This window comes from Tamandua tetradactyla, chromosome 7 (genome assembly GCF_023851605.1).
Source record: "Tamandua tetradactyla isolate mTamTet1 chromosome 7, mTamTet1.pri, whole genome shotgun sequence".
NCBI lineage: Eukaryota > Metazoa > Chordata > Mammalia > Pilosa > Myrmecophagidae > Tamandua > Tamandua tetradactyla.
Window position 1 is genome coordinate 52,752,713 of NC_135333.1, and position 16,014 is coordinate 52,768,726.

Below are 16,014 nucleotides of genomic sequence, written 5' to 3' on the forward strand. Positions count from 1 at the left end.
TCTCCCTGTAGCAGTACAAAATTCCATCATATAAATGTATCACCATTCGCCATTGAAATTCTCAGTCATTGCATCCTTCAGCTCCCTTCATCTATTGGGCATCATGGATAATGTCCAAAATAAACTGTGTCTTATAGTATCTTTGTTTGGTTATACAATCAGCAACACTCTCAATTTTAGGCAGTTTTCATTGGTCCATAATGACAAAGAGCCAGCCAAATTATGTCACCAACTATCGAACCAAGACTATTCCTTATCACTTGTCCCCCCACCCCCATTGCTTGCCTCTGGTAGCACTGTGGTATTGTTGATGTCTTCCTGTTAACTGTTGGCCATAGCATGAATTTTTAGTTTTCCCCTGTATCCCTCAAATATTTAACCATTGAAATGTTCATGCAAGAACCTACTTATAATTGCAGATTTAATCATTAGGATATATGGCACTATACATTCCCTTTCAATCATATTCACCTTCAGTATGGGGTTGCTACTTATAAACCCATAATTAGTTACCATCACTTCTATCTGTTCCCTTGCATTTAGATTCAACTTCTTTGGGAAGACTTTCTTCCATCTCTAGCTCCTTTGTACCTCTAGGTCTGCAATACTCTACAGTGGGACCTCTGAGAGTACATCTATCAGAGTCATAAAAACAAAATTATACTGTCCTTTTGTGACTGATTTATTTCACTTGGCATTATGTCCTCAAGGTTCATCCACATTGTCATATGTTTCAACATCATTTCATTTTACTGCTGCATAATGTTCAATCATATGTATATACCGCATTTTGTTTATTCACTCATCTGTTGATGGGTACTTGGTTTATTTCCATCTCTTAGCAATTGTGAATAATGTCACTATGAACATTGGTGTGCAAATGTCTGTTCACATCACTTCCCTCAACTCTCCTAGGTTATACTGAATATTGGGATTGTCGGGTCATAGCACAACTGCATAATTAGTTTTATGAAAAACTGCCAAACTGTCTTCCACAGTGGTTGCACCACTATACATTCTCACCAACAATAAATATGTGCTCCTATTTCTCTTCATTCTCTCCAATATTTGTTGTTTTCTGTTTAAAAGCAGCCAATCTTATAGGTTTGAGGTGATATCTCATTGTCATCTTAATTTGCATTGTCCATATAGATATTGAAATGAGCATCTCTTCATGTGCTCTTTTAGCCATCTGCATTTACACTTTAGAAAATGTCTGTTCTTATACTTTGCCCATTTAATTATTGGATTGTTTGTTCATTTGTTGTTAGGCTGTATAATTTCTTTATATAAGTAAGATATCAAGCCTTTACCTGATTTCTGGTTTCCCAATATTTTCTCCCAGTGAGTTGGCTGTCTCTTCACATTTTTAGCAATGTCTTTTGAGGTGCAGAAGCTCTTGATATTAAGGAGCTCCCATTTGTCTATTTTTTTTCTTTTGCTGCTTGTGCTCTAGAAATAAACTTCGTATTAAACTTTATACCTATATATTTGTATCTAATAGTAATAGTTATACCTATTGCTAGATCTTGAAGATGTTTCCCTTCATTTTCTTCCTGAAGTTTTATAGTACTGGCTATTACATTTAGGTCTTTAACCCATTTTGAATTAATTTTCTGTAGGGTGTAAGATAGAGGTCGTTTTATTCTTTTGACTATTGATATCCAACTCCCACGCCCATTTATTGAAGACTACTCTGTACCAGTTCAGTGGATTTGGGAATCTTGTTAAAGATCAAATATCCATAAATTTGGTGGTCTATCTCTGTACTTTCAATTCTATTCCATTGGTCAATACTTCTATCTTTGTGCCAGTACATGCTGTTTTGACCACTGTGGTTTTATAGTAAGCTTTACAGTCAGGAAGTGATAGTCCCTCCACTTTGCTCTTCTTTTTTTAGGGTATCTTTAGTTATTTGGGGTCTCTTTCCCTTTGAAATAAATTCGATAACCAGCTTTTCCACATCTTCAAATTAGGTTGTTGGGATTTTGATTGGAATTGCATTGAATTTGTAGATCAGTTTGGATACAATTGACATCTTAATGACATCCAATCTTCCTGTCCATGAACACGGAATGTCTTTCCATTTATTTAGGTAATTTAAAAACTTTTTAGCATATTTTTGTAATTTTATGTGTATAAGCCCTTGACATCTTTGTTTAGGTTTATTTCTAGACACCTGATTCTTCTGGTTGCTATTTTGGATGGATTTTTTCCTTAATTGTCACCCCAGATAAGTCATTGTGTATAGAAACGTTACTGATTTTTGTACATTAACCTTGTGTCTTGCCACTTTGTTGAATCTGTTTATATTTCAAGTAGCTTTACCATACATTTCTCTACATTTTCTAAGTATACGATCATGTCATCTGCAAATGATGAAAGTTTTATTTCTTTCTTTCCTATCTGAATGCCTTTTATTTCTTTTTCCTATCTATTTGCTCCAGCTAGGACGTCTAGTACAATGTTGAATAATAGTGGTGACAATGAGCATCCTTGTCTCCTTCCTGAACTTAAGAGGGATGCTTTTAGTCTCTCACCATTAAGTATGATGCTGACTATGAGTTTTTCATATATGCCCTTTATAAGAGTGAGAAAATTTCCTTCAATTCCTACCTTTTGAAGTCTTTTTTTATTAGGAAAGGATGTTGGATTTTGTCGAATGCTTTGTCAGGATCAATATGATCATGTGATTTTTTTTCCCGTTTGATGTTAATATGCTGTGTTACATTGATTGATTTTCTTATATTGATGGCATTTCTGGTATAAATACCACTTAGGCATGATGTACAATTCCTTTTTTTTTTGTACAATTCTTTTAATATGTCATTGGATTTGATTTGCTAGTATTTTGTTAAGAATGTTTGCATCTGTGTTCACTAGGGAGATTGTTCAGTAGATTTCCTTTGTTGTAGCATCTTTATCTAATTTTAGTATTAGAGTGATATTAGCTTCAGAAAATGGGTTAGATAGTATTCCTTTTTCCTCAATTTTTTTGGAGGTGTTTGAGCAGGATTGCTGTTAATTCTTTTTAGAATGTTTGATAAAATTCACCTGTGAAGCCATCTGGTTCTGGGCTTTTCTTTTGTAGGAAGAGATCTGATTACTGATTGAATCTCTTTACTTGTAATTGGTTTGCTGAGCTCTTCTATTTCTTCTCAAGTCAGTATAAGTAATTCATGTGTTCCTAGGAATTTGTTCATTTAATCTAAGTTGTCTAGTTTATTGGCGTATAGTTCTTCATAATAATCTCTTACAACTTTTAAATGTCTTCGTGATCTTGGGTAACAAGCCCCCTTTCATTTCTGATTTTGTTTAATTGCACCCTGTCTCTCTCTCTCTCTCTCTTTTTTTTTTTTTTTTTTGTAATTCTAGCTAGAGGTCCATCAATTTTATTGATTTTCTCAAAGAAAAAACTTTTGGTTTTGTTGATTCTTTCTATTGTTTTATTGTTCTCCAGTTTGCTTATTTCTGCTCTAATCTTTATTCTTTCTTCTTTTATTTGCTTTGGTGTTAGTTTGCTGTTCTTTCTATAAATTTTCCAGGTGAGCAGTTAAGTCCTCAAGTTTAATTCATTCTTGTTTTTTATTTTTCTTTTCTTTTTTTTTTTTCTTTTACATGGGCAGGCACCGGGAACCGAACCCAGGTCCTCTGGCATAGCAGGTGAGCATTCTTGCCTGCTGAGCCACCGTGGCCTGCCCCATTCTTGTTTTTTAATGTAGACATTTAGTGCAATAAGATTCTTTCTCAGTACTGCCCTTGCACATCACAGAAGTTTTTATATGTTGTGTTCTCATTATCACTTGACTGCAGATACTTACTGATTTCTCTAACAATTTCTTCTTTAATCCACTGATCATTTAAGAATGTGTTTTTAATCTTCATATATTTGTGAAAGCTCTAGTTCTTTGGTGATTATTGATTTCCAGCTTTATTCCGTTGTGATCAGAGAAAGTGCTTTGGATAATTTCAATCTTAGTACATTTATAAGGACTCAATTTGTGTCAAGCATATAATCTATCCTGGAGAATGTTCCGTGTGCACTGGAGAAGAACATATATACTGGTGTTTTGGGTGTTATGATCTATATATTTCTATTAGGTTTAATTCTTTTATCTCATTGTTTAGCTTCTATATTTCCTTGCTGATCTTCCATCTGTTTGTTCTATCTATAGTGGAGAGTGGTATATGAAAGTCTCCCACTATTACTGTTGAAATGTCGATAGCTCTCTTCAGTTTTGCCAATGCTTGACTCATGTACTTTGGAGATCCTTCATTGGGAGTGTACATATTTATGATTCTTATTTCCTCTTGGTGAATTGTGTCTTTTATTAATGTATAGTCTCTTAGTGTATTGATGTATTAATGTATTAATATATTGTCTCTTATGGCATCTTTACATTTAAAGTCTATTTTGTCTGATATTAGTATAGCTACTCCTGCTTTCTTTTGGTTACAGCTTGCATAGAATTTCTTTTCCCACCCTTTCACTTTTGATCTAATTGTATCCTTGAGTCTGAGATGCGTAAACAGCATATCTATGGATTATATTTTTTAATCCACTCTGCAAGTCTGTATCTTTTAATTGGTGAGATTAGTTCATTAATGTTCAAAGCAATTACTGTAAAAGCAGTTTGTGACTCTACCATCTTATCCTTTAGTTTTTATTTGTCAGATCTATTTATTCTTTTCCTTCTATCTCTTTTGATCCTTTAAATTGTCATTACTCATATTCTCCAATTCTGTGCTCTCCTCCATATCTCCAGCTCCTGCCTTTTTTTTTTTCGACTAATAGGATTCACTTTAGTATTTTTTGTAGGGCAGGCGTCTTATTGACTAGTTCTCTCAATCTTTTTTTTTTCTTTGAAGATCTTAATCTTTCCCTCAATTTTGAAGGATAACTTGGCTGAAAAAAATTCTTGGCTGAAATCTTTTCTGATTCAGATCTTAAATATATCATATCATTCCCTTCTTGTTTCCGTGTTGCCTATGGAGTAGTACAAGTCAATCGTAAGTGTTTTTCCTTGTATGTAGTAGTTTTCTTCTCTCACGCTCCTTTCAGTACTTTCTGTTTCTCTTTAGTATTTGACAGTTTGATTAGTATGTGTCTTGTTGTAACCTTTTTGGGTTTATTCCATTTGAAGTTCATTGGGACTCTTTGATTTGCATATTTATATCTTTTATAAGGGTTAGGAAGTCTTTTCTGATTATATCTCAATTAAGTTTCCCAGCCCTTTACTCTTCTCATCTTCTGGGACACCAGTGATTTTTATATATATGTGCACTCTTGTCGTCTATCATTTCCCTAATTTTCAATTGCATTTTTCCATCTTTTGTGTCATTTGTTCTTTTGTGTGCCCTAGTTCAATTTTCTGTCTTCTAGCTTACTTATTCTTCCTTCTGCTTCTTCAAATCTGCTATTGTGTGTCTCCAATATATTTCTAATTTGGCCTACTGCATCTTTCATTTCTGTGAGATTTGCCATTTTTCTGTTTAATCTCTTAAATTCTTCTTTATGCTCTTCTAGTGTCTACTTGATATCCTTTATTTCTTCAAACATATCCTGAGTATTTGTTTCATATTCTGTGTTCCCTCTGTAATTTTGATTTGGCAATTTGTCTGGCCCATTTCTGTTTGGCTGTCCATGTGTTTTGGATTTGGGGGCATTTGATGATCTTAATATAGTTAATTTGCAAGTTGGTTTCCTTTACTCATTTAAAGTTTCATATTTACTTGGTTTTCATTGAAGGTTTTCTTTTGCTCTTGTTTTGTCAGTTATTCCCCACCAAATAAAGATTCAGATCTCATGTAGGGGATGCAATTCAACTTGAGGGTTTATTAGAAGGTAGGCTAGGGTGTACAGGTACTTGAGTGGTTGAATGGCTGTCCACCATGTGGGAAACCTTGGCTTGACTCCCAGCCTATGCATACTGCCAAAAAAAAAAAAAGAAAAAATGATAATGATGTAAAATAAGAATATATTAAAATATGAACAAACAGCAAGAAAAACAACAAAACTCACATCAAAAGTAGTAGGTCCAAGAGTCAGAAAGAAGGACTTCAAGATATACTGGGAGTGAACTCAAACTGGTACCCACCAAAAGGAAAGAAAATTTAAGAAAAAAATAAATGAAATAGAATAATGAAAGATGCTGTATAAAATTAGAAATAAAAAATATTCAGTAAAGATATAAAAATATAAAATATCTATAAAAATGAAAATGAAAAATAATGAAAAAGCAAATATGCCACTAATAAAAACTATATAGAAAAACATATTTTGAAAAATAGTGAAAAAAAGAATATAATGAAAAAAATTAAAAAAAAATAAAAACCTAGGCAGGTAGGGAATTAGTCTGCCTGCACTTATCCCTCCTCTCCAGCAGGTGATGACCCTGAGGCACCTCCTCCCCTTAGGCACCCCTCCCTTCAGGTCCCACTCTCCCACTGCACTTACTGCTTCTCCCTAGCAGATGGTGCACCTGAGGTTCCTCCTCCCACAGGCCTGCATCTCCTGGCCTGCAGCGGTTCAAAGATGGCATGGTATGAGGGCTGCTCCTGACCTGTGGCAGCCAGACCACCAGTCCCCACTGGTCGGACTGTGGAGCTGACCAGCACCCAGGAGATCAGCTGACCCACAGTGCTTGGCACCTGACAGAGTCGCCAGATGCCACACCTTTGGGGCTGGCTACTCTGAGCACCTGACTGGGCAATTGTTCCCAGTGTCTGAGGGCCCAGCCTCAGGATGGGGATCAAGATGATCCCCACTGGCACTGTCAATGACATAGGAAGGTTTCCCCAGCCAGCAACGGTTGCAGACTAGAGCAGAGGGATGGTCGGTTCCTTCTGATCCCATCTCCGCTCATGCCACAGCCTACTTCCCATGGGGATCACAGTCAATCAACCCACCCCACTATTCTCGCCCCAATCCCTCTACCTCTCTCCTTCCCAAAACTCCCTGCAGACCCTGTTTGCTTACTCACATCCCAGACTGGTCATTTTCTCCCATTTGCTGTCATCCCACAGAGTAGGAGAGTACTCAATTCACTCTGTTCCACTATCTTCCCAGAGGTCTGTATAAGTTTTTATACATCAAGGAATCAGTGAAGCAATCCTCTACAATTTCACATATGTGACTGTGTAATTTTTGTTATTTTCTTTTCTTTTTTTCCTTTTGGAATTTATTCAGAGTGAAGGTACATTTCCAAGATTTTAAGACATTTCTGAAATATTGAATAGAACAACTTGAGATAGCCCTAGCTATACTGATCCAAAGATGTTCTACAATGTATTTTCCAATTAAGAAAAAAAAACTAAAATAAAAAAAATGGCATCACCAATAATTTTAACAATAACTAACCTAAGGATGCAAGGAATTCTGGAGATCACTATATATTCCTATATTTCCTACATTTTCCCCAACAATCCTGAAATTGTTCCTAGTATACCTCCTCTTCTCTGTTCCTTGTCACTAATATCTTGCTGTTTGGATAGCTTCAGTTTGCTCCTTAGTTTAGAATCAACTTCCCATACTTCTGTACCCCAGGAGACTGACCAATATAGCCTGTATGCCTAAGTCTTCCTGCATTTGTGAAGGAAAGAAAGCATGCAAGTAAATTGTGCGAAAGGAAGAGAACAAGGTTGGTGATTTATCTGCAACCCTTTTTCCTGCACTTTCTTCCTTCAGGAATACTGTGAGCATAACTTGAACAAAATCCACAGCTCTTCTTAGATAGCTTTATTTTCTCCATGTTGGTAACCAATTATACTGGATTAGGACCCACCTTAATCTGTTTTGGCTTCATCTTGACTAGTAACATCTTCGAAGGTCCTATTTCCAAATAAGGTCCCATTCACAAGAACAAGCATAAGGACTTGATTGTTTCATTCCACAATAGCTCCTAAGAGAGGAATTCATGTCATTCTTTATCTGCTCTTCTCAGGTAAGAATGCACAGACCTTACTCCAGTGGTGGGGAGAGACTTGGAAAAGAACAATGAGAGAGAGAAAATGCTGAGATATGTATCCCAATCTGTTCCAACTGCATCAAATTACGTTTTCAAACAAAGGACTTTCCAACAAAATCCTTTAAAGGCTCCTAAGAGATCAATAAGCACATTCGGCAAAGAGAGCAAAGATGGTATTTTGGAGTTTGGTATAATAAATGAAAGCTGAAGTGATATTTTTAACCAGTTTGTATGGTCATTGATTTTGATTTTTTGTTGAGAGAGAAAAATGCTGAGAACACCAGCTGTTCATTGGCCAAAGACACAGTGGGGACCCACAGTGGGGACTCTGTAGTAAGTGGCCAACCTCCCTGGATGAATAAGTCACCTTGAGCCTGCCATGTCAGCACAGTTGGCCATTTACAAACCAGTAGGGGTTTGTTACAAGTTTGTTTATCTTTCAATAGAACCACCTGCCTGGGATTGAAGTGTCTGGGCTATAAATAGAGAAATGGTGCACAGGATATATTTACCATTAAAGAGGAGAAGAACTTTAGATATCCAAAAAAGCAAATTCCCATTTCTCTGCTTTATAGGAACCTGGGTAGGATCCTGTGAATTTTTATCCAGTTATTTGTAATTGAAAAATTAAGTAACTTTAATGGTACCAGCATGTTTTAAACATCCAGACTCTGCTGAATGTCATGTTATAGTTGTTTGAGATGAGGGAAAGTTCCCAAGATGAGATATTTGTCTTGTCAACCCTAATAGCAGCACTCTGGACTGATAATCTATAAAGCAACACTGAGGTTGCTAACAGGTGGAACATATTCTCTTTTACAGAAAACAGCTGGTTGTAGTTAAAACCATTCATAAACACTTTAGAATAATGAATGCATCATGCTATTGGTAAGGCCAAAAATGTCTCAGCCAGGGCACATTCTGTAAAAATAAACAAACTCTTGGCTTCTAGACTTCTGAAATATGCAGACCACTGGCACAATTTTATGAAGTTAGCACCTGATGTGAAAAATTGGGATTTTAAAATCTACTTTACTCTAACAATGATATTTATCTAAATGGCTGGGCCAAAACAGATTAACTCTCTTTTCTGATGCACTGCATAAAATTTAAATTGACAGATATATTTTTAAGAAAAAATTGGAACCCAATGTCTTTCCTAACAATTTATCTCTTTTTTTTTTTTTTTTTTTTTTTTTTTTTTTTAAAGGAAAGACAGAGAGAAGGAAGGAAGGATAGAAGGAAGGAAGGAAGAAAGGGAAACATTTTTAAACATTTTCTTGTTTTATTGTATTCTGTTTCTCCGTTTTTGTTACATGGGCTGGGGCCGGGAATCGAACCGAGGTCCTCCGGCATAGCAGGCAAGCACTTTGCCCGCTGAGCCACCACGGCCCGCCCAATTTATCTCTTAATATATTTTTATTTTCTGGCGAAAATTAAACATTGATCAATTATGATTTTCTGAGGGATTCTGACCTCATACTACTGACCCAATTTGTCCCCAGATGCATATATTATAAAACTATTTTCTTACAGATTTTTTGTACTTTTTATATCTCTCTTGACCAAATGGACAATTTTTTAAAAATGAACCTACATATGCAAAGTTCATTCTTCGTGGTGTATAGTTTTATGAGGTTTGATAGATGCACAGATCCTGTAACCTTCAGCACAGGTCCATGCTGAACAATTCTTTCACCCTAAAATTCCCCTGTTTCTGCTCCTTTGGGATCAGTCCTTTCCTCCATGCCCCAAGCCTTGATGACCAACAGTTTTGTTTTTCCCAGAATTACATGTAAATGGAATAGCTCTTTGGGTCAGGCTTTTTTCACTTAGCAAAGCATTTTAGATTTATTCATGTTGTTGTGTGAATCAACAGTTTATTTATTTTTATTGCTGCATAGTATTCCACAGCATAGACGTAATGCAGATGTTATAATCTGTTGACTGGTTGAAGGGCTTCTGGATTGATTCTAGTTTTTGTCAATTACGACTAAAGCTTCTATAAAAATTTGCATGTAGGTTATTGTATGAACATAAATTTTCACGTCGCTAATTCAGAACACAAGGGTAAGGAAGGCAATGTCTGTATTCTAGAACTACACATACTCTTTGAGACCAAATGAAAAAAGAGTTATTTGGTCTAGAACCAAAATTTTCTGAAGCACATAATCTAATGAACCTATCTGTATAGCTCATTTGAACAATTGAAACACAAGGAACCCAGAATAAGAAAGAGGTCCTTTAATCCAGTATAGCTTATTGTAATGCCTGGATACATCCTAGAGTATATTAAGCAGATAATCAAAAAGTATTGGAAAAGTTCCTTGAGGAATGGGAGAAAAAATATGGAACTCTTAAACTTTACCATTAGGAAATTCCCTGATACTGTGTCAAACTTTAGGGATATCCAAATCAATAGGCCATGCCCTTGATCTTGAGGCTTACTCTTGTGAAACTTATATAGGTAGCAAAGAAAGCTTAGCCTACGTGTAGGTATGCCTAAGAATTACTTCTGGAGGACCTTTTTTGTTATTCAGATGTGGCCTCATTCTATCTAAGCCCAACTCTGCAAGTGAAATCATTGCCCTTCCCCCTATGTGGGACGTGACATCCAGGGGTGAAAGTCTCCCTGGTGATGTGGGAGATGACTCCCAGGCATGAATCTGGCCCTGGCACCATGAGAGCAACAATTCCATCCTGACCAAATGAGGAAAATGAAGTATAACAAATAAAGTATTAGTGGCAAAGGGAGCTCAAATAGAGTCGAGAGGCTACTCTGGAGGTTGCTCTTACTCAAGGTTCAGTTAGACATCGCTACCTACCATAACCTGCCAAGCCCCAACAAGCACGATTCCAGCCAATCCTAAAAAACACCTAGGACAATATGTGAGATTCTACAAGGGTTCCATGCACTAGAGTAACTTTTCAGAAACCTGCAACCTCCAGATGGGTCCCTGGGCCAGATAAATCCTGAAAACTAGAGTGCCCAGCCTCTCCAGAACATCAGATAGTTCCATCTCCCTACCCAATATTAGTGACAGACCCTTCCAACATGAAAAAGTTAGAATGACCATAGCCCAAACACCCCTAAAGAGAGGGAGGGAAAGATCAAAGGTGATGGTGGAGTTACACAGAGAAGATTTAACAAACGAATATGAGTGCTGAATCATTAAATTGATATCTCTTTTAGTCTCCAGTATCTTAGAGAAGCTAGAAATAAAAGCCTAAAATTGTGGATTGTAAACCCATGTCAAACTCTGAAATATGTTCTTCAACTAATTGTGGTGCTGTAAGTTGAAATTTATTGTTTTTTTTTTTGTATACATGTTATTTTTCACAAAAAAGAGAAGGAAAAAAAGTCGATTGTTACGATAAAAAAATATTTATACCTTCTAGCCTCTTATATTCTGGAGCAGCTAGAACCAAAAATCTGAGAGAATCATGTGGTAGGTAACCCATGACAAACTTTGGGATCTGTCCTGTAATTACTTGTTGAAGACTATTGCTTTTTTATTTCTTTGCTTTGTATATATGTTATACTATACAATTCAAAGTTTTAAAAAATTTTTCACTTTGCAAGGGTAAGCACCAAGGAGTGGGGTTCTTAAGTCATATCATTAGCTTTATAGTAAACTGTTAAACTGCATTCTATGTTGCTGTACCATTTTGCACTCCCACCAGCAGTGTATCAGAGATCCATTGCTGCACATCTCTGCCTGCATTTATCATCATCAGTATTTTTCATAATATCCATTCTAATGGTATCACTGCAGTTTTAGTTTGCAATCCATAATCACTAATAATTTTGAACATCTTTTTATGTCTTTGTCATTTGTATACTTTCATTGATAAAACAGCTGTTCAAATATTTTACCCATTTTTAAATTGGTTTTCTTTCATTTTCTTATTGTTGAGTTTTGAGAGTTTTTTATGTGTTCTGGGTATTGATTCTGTATCAGATATATGATGTGCCAAGATCTTCTAGACTGTGGCTTCATTCTTTTAACAGCATCTTTCACAGAACAAATTTTAAGATTCTGATACAAGTCAACATATTACTTCTTTTCTTTGGCTCATCATGTCTTTGGAATTGCATCTAAGAAATGTTTGTCTAACCAAAGTTCATAAAAATATTCCCTTACATTTTTTAGAAATTGAGTTGTCTTTTACATTTAAGTCTATGATCAATTTTGAGCTTATATGTATAAAGGTGTGAGGTTTAAATGAAGGTTATGTTTTCTTTGTTTTGTTCTGTTTTGCTTTTGCCTATGGATTTCCAATTGTTCCACACCATTTGTTGGTAGAATTATCCTTTATTTTCAATGAGTTTTTTTTGAAATTTTGTCAAAAATCACTTAACTATATTTTAGTTAACTAAAAATCAGGGTCCATATTTTTAACTCTCAATTCAGCCCATTGATCCACATGTCCATACTTGCCAATTCCACACTTTAGTAGTGTAGCTTTATAGTAAGGCTTAAAATCAGGTAGAGTGGACCCCCAACAATTTTTCCAAATTATTTTCAGTATTCAACTTCCTTTGTTTTTCTATACAAATTTTAGAATCAGCTTGTAGTATTTACCCAAAAGAATCCTGATGGGATTTTGACTGGGGTTGCACTGAATCTATAGCTCAATTTGGGAAGAATTGGCATCTTAACAATACTGAGTATTCTGGTCTTTAAACATTGTATATATTTTTTCATTTATTTAGGCTTTCTTTGATTTCTTTAATTGGGTTTTTATAGTTTTCAGATGACAGAAACTGCACTTATTTTGTTAGATTTATAGTACAGCTTTTTTGTGTGTGGTGTCATTTTAAATGTTACTTAATTTTTTAATTCCACATTTTCAATACTAATATATAGAAATACTGTCTATCTTAATATTGATTTTTGCCATTATGATTGCTAAATTTACTTATAAATCCTCAAAACTGTTTGTAGATTATTTGAGAATTTTTATATGCCTTATCACACTGATAGGACCCTCAGTATGATATTCAATAGGAGTGTCAAGAGGACAAACTTGGAAGATGGCGGCTTAGTAAGGTAAGTGTGTCTTAGTTCCTCCTCCAGAGCAACTACTAGGTGAACAGAAACAGTGTAGAACAGCTCCCGGGGCCATGGCAGGGAATGGACACACAGCGTACCCCAGTCTGGACTGGCTAGACTGACTGCGAGACTCTGCTGCAGTGAGATCCCCGAGTGGCGTGCAATTCCCCGAGCCGCGGCAGCTGTGGCAGCTGGAGCTCCTCCCTCCCTCCTTCCCAGGCCGGCTGAGAGTCTCGGAGAGGCAAGTTTCCCAAGCCGCGGCAGCCGGTGCCCCTCTTTTGCAGACGGCTTCCTGGACCGCCTACGAGTCTCGGATCAGAGGGCTACCCAAGCCGCGGTGGCCGGTGACCAGTGCCCCTCCCCCACGGGCGGCTTCCTGGTCCGGTGGTGAATTCCCCAGGCCGCGGCGGCCAGCGACCGACGCCCCTCCCCCATGGGCGGCTTCCTGGTCTGGTGGCGAATTCCCCGGGCCGCTGCAGGCAGCGACCGACACCCCTCCAGGGAGAGGAGGGAATTTCCGACAGTGGCAGGGACTGGGTCCAATCAAACACCAATAGGGGAATTAATAAAGGAGCCACAGGGTCCCTTAAAGCCGCGGCGGCTGATGCCCCCACCACACGCAGCCCCCCAGAACAACTGAGAGAATTGGATCGGAAATCCCCCAGGCCGCGGAGAACGGTGATGGGGGGATCTCTTCCAAACACGTGAGACAAACATGTGCCATGAGCGCCACCTACTTGGCAGGATGAGAAAAACAGAACCCAGAGATTTCACAGGAAAATCTTACAACCTTGTTGGGTCCGACACCCAGGGAAATCTGACTAAATGCCCAGACGCCAGCAGAAGATAATGGTCCATGCTCAGAAGATTGAGAATATGGCCCAGTCAAAGGAACAAACCAATAGTTCAAATGAAATACAGGAGCTGAAACAACTAATGCTGAATATACGAACAGAAATGGAAAACCTCTTCAAAAACGAAATCGATAAATTGAGGGAGGACATGAAGAAGACATGGGCTGAACAAAAAGAAGAAATGGAAAAACTGAAAAAACAAATCACAGAACTTATGGAAGTGAAGGATAAAGTAGAAAAGATGGAAAAAACAATGGATACCTACAATGATAGATTTAAAGAGACAGAAGATAGAATTAGTGATTTGGAGGATGGAACATCTGAATTCCAAAAAGAAACAGAAACTATCGGGAAAAGAATGGAAAAATTTGAACAGAGTATCAGGGAACTCAAGGACAATATGAACCGCACAAATATATGTGTTGTGGGTGTCCCAAAAGGAGAAGAGAAGGGAAAAGGAGGAGAAAAACGAATGGAAGAAATTATCACTGAAAATTTCCCAACTCTTATGAAAGACCTAAAATTACAGATCCAAGAAGTGCAGCGCACCCCAAAGAGATTAGACCCAAATAGGCGTTCTCCAAGACACTTACTAGTTAGAATGTCAGAGGTCAAAGAGAAAAAGAGGATCTTGAAAGAAGCAAGAGAAAAACAATCCATCACATACAAAGGAAACCCAATAAGGCTATGTGTAGATTTCTCAGCAGAAACCATGGAAGCTAGAAGACAGTGGGATGATATATTTAAATTGCTAAAAGAGAAAAACTGCCAACCAAGACTCCTATATCCAGCAAAATTATCCTTCAAAAATGAGGGAGAAATTAAAACATTCTCAGACAAAAAGTCACTGAGAGAATTTGTGACCAAGAGACCAGCTCTGCAAGATATACTAAAGGGAGCACTAGAGTCAGATACAAAAAGACAGAAGAGAGAGGTATGGAGAAGAGTGTAGAAAGAAGGAAAGTCAGATATGATATATATAATACCAAATGCAAAATGGTAGGGGAAAATATTATCCAAACAGTAATAACACTAAATGTTAATGGACTGAATTCCCCAATCAAAAGACATAGATTGGCAGAATGGATTAAAAAACAGGATCCTTCTATATGCTGTCTACAGGAAACACATCTTAGACCCAAACATAAACATAGGTTGAAAGTGAAAGGTTGGGAAAAGATATTTCATGCAAATAACAACCAGAAAAGAGCAGGAGTGGCTATACTAATATTCAACAAATTAGACTTCAAATGTAAAACAGTTAAAAGAGACAAAGAAGGACACTATATACTAATGAAAGGAACAATTAAACAAGAAGACATAACAATCATAAATATTTATGCACCGAACCAGAATGCCCCAAAATATGTGAGGAATACACTGCAAACACTGAAAAGAGAAATAGACTCATATACCATAATAGTTGGAGACTTTAATTCACCACTCTCATCAATGGAAAGAACATCTAGACAGAGGATCAATAAAGAAATAGAGAATCTGAATATTACTATAAATGAGCTAGACTTAACAGACATTTATAGGACATTACATCCCACAACAGCAGGATACACCTTTTTCTCAAGTGCTCATGGATCATTCTCAAAGATAGACCATATGCTTGGTCACAAAGCAAATCTTAACAAATTTAAAAAGACTGAAATCATGCACAACACTTTCTCGGATCATAAAGGAATGAAGTTGGAAATCAATAATAGGCGGAGTGCCAGAAAACTCACAAATACCTGGAGGCTCAACAACACACTCTTAAACAACGAGTGGGTCAAAGAAGAAATTGCAAGAGAAATTAGCAAATACCTCGAGGCGAATGAAAATGAAAACACAACATATCAAAACTTATGGGATGCAGCAAAGGCAGTCCCTAAGAGGTAAATTTATTGCCTTAAATGCCTATATCAGAAATGAAGAAAAGGAAAAAATTAAGGAATTAACTGTTCACTTGGAAGAACTGGAGAAAGAACAGTAAACTAATCCCAAAGCAAGCAAAAGGAAAGAAATAACAAAGGTTAGAGCAGAAATAAATGAAATTGAAAACATGAAAACAATAGAGAAAATCAATAAGACCAGAAGTTGGTTCTATGAGAAAATCAATAAGATTCATGGGCCCTTAGCAAGATT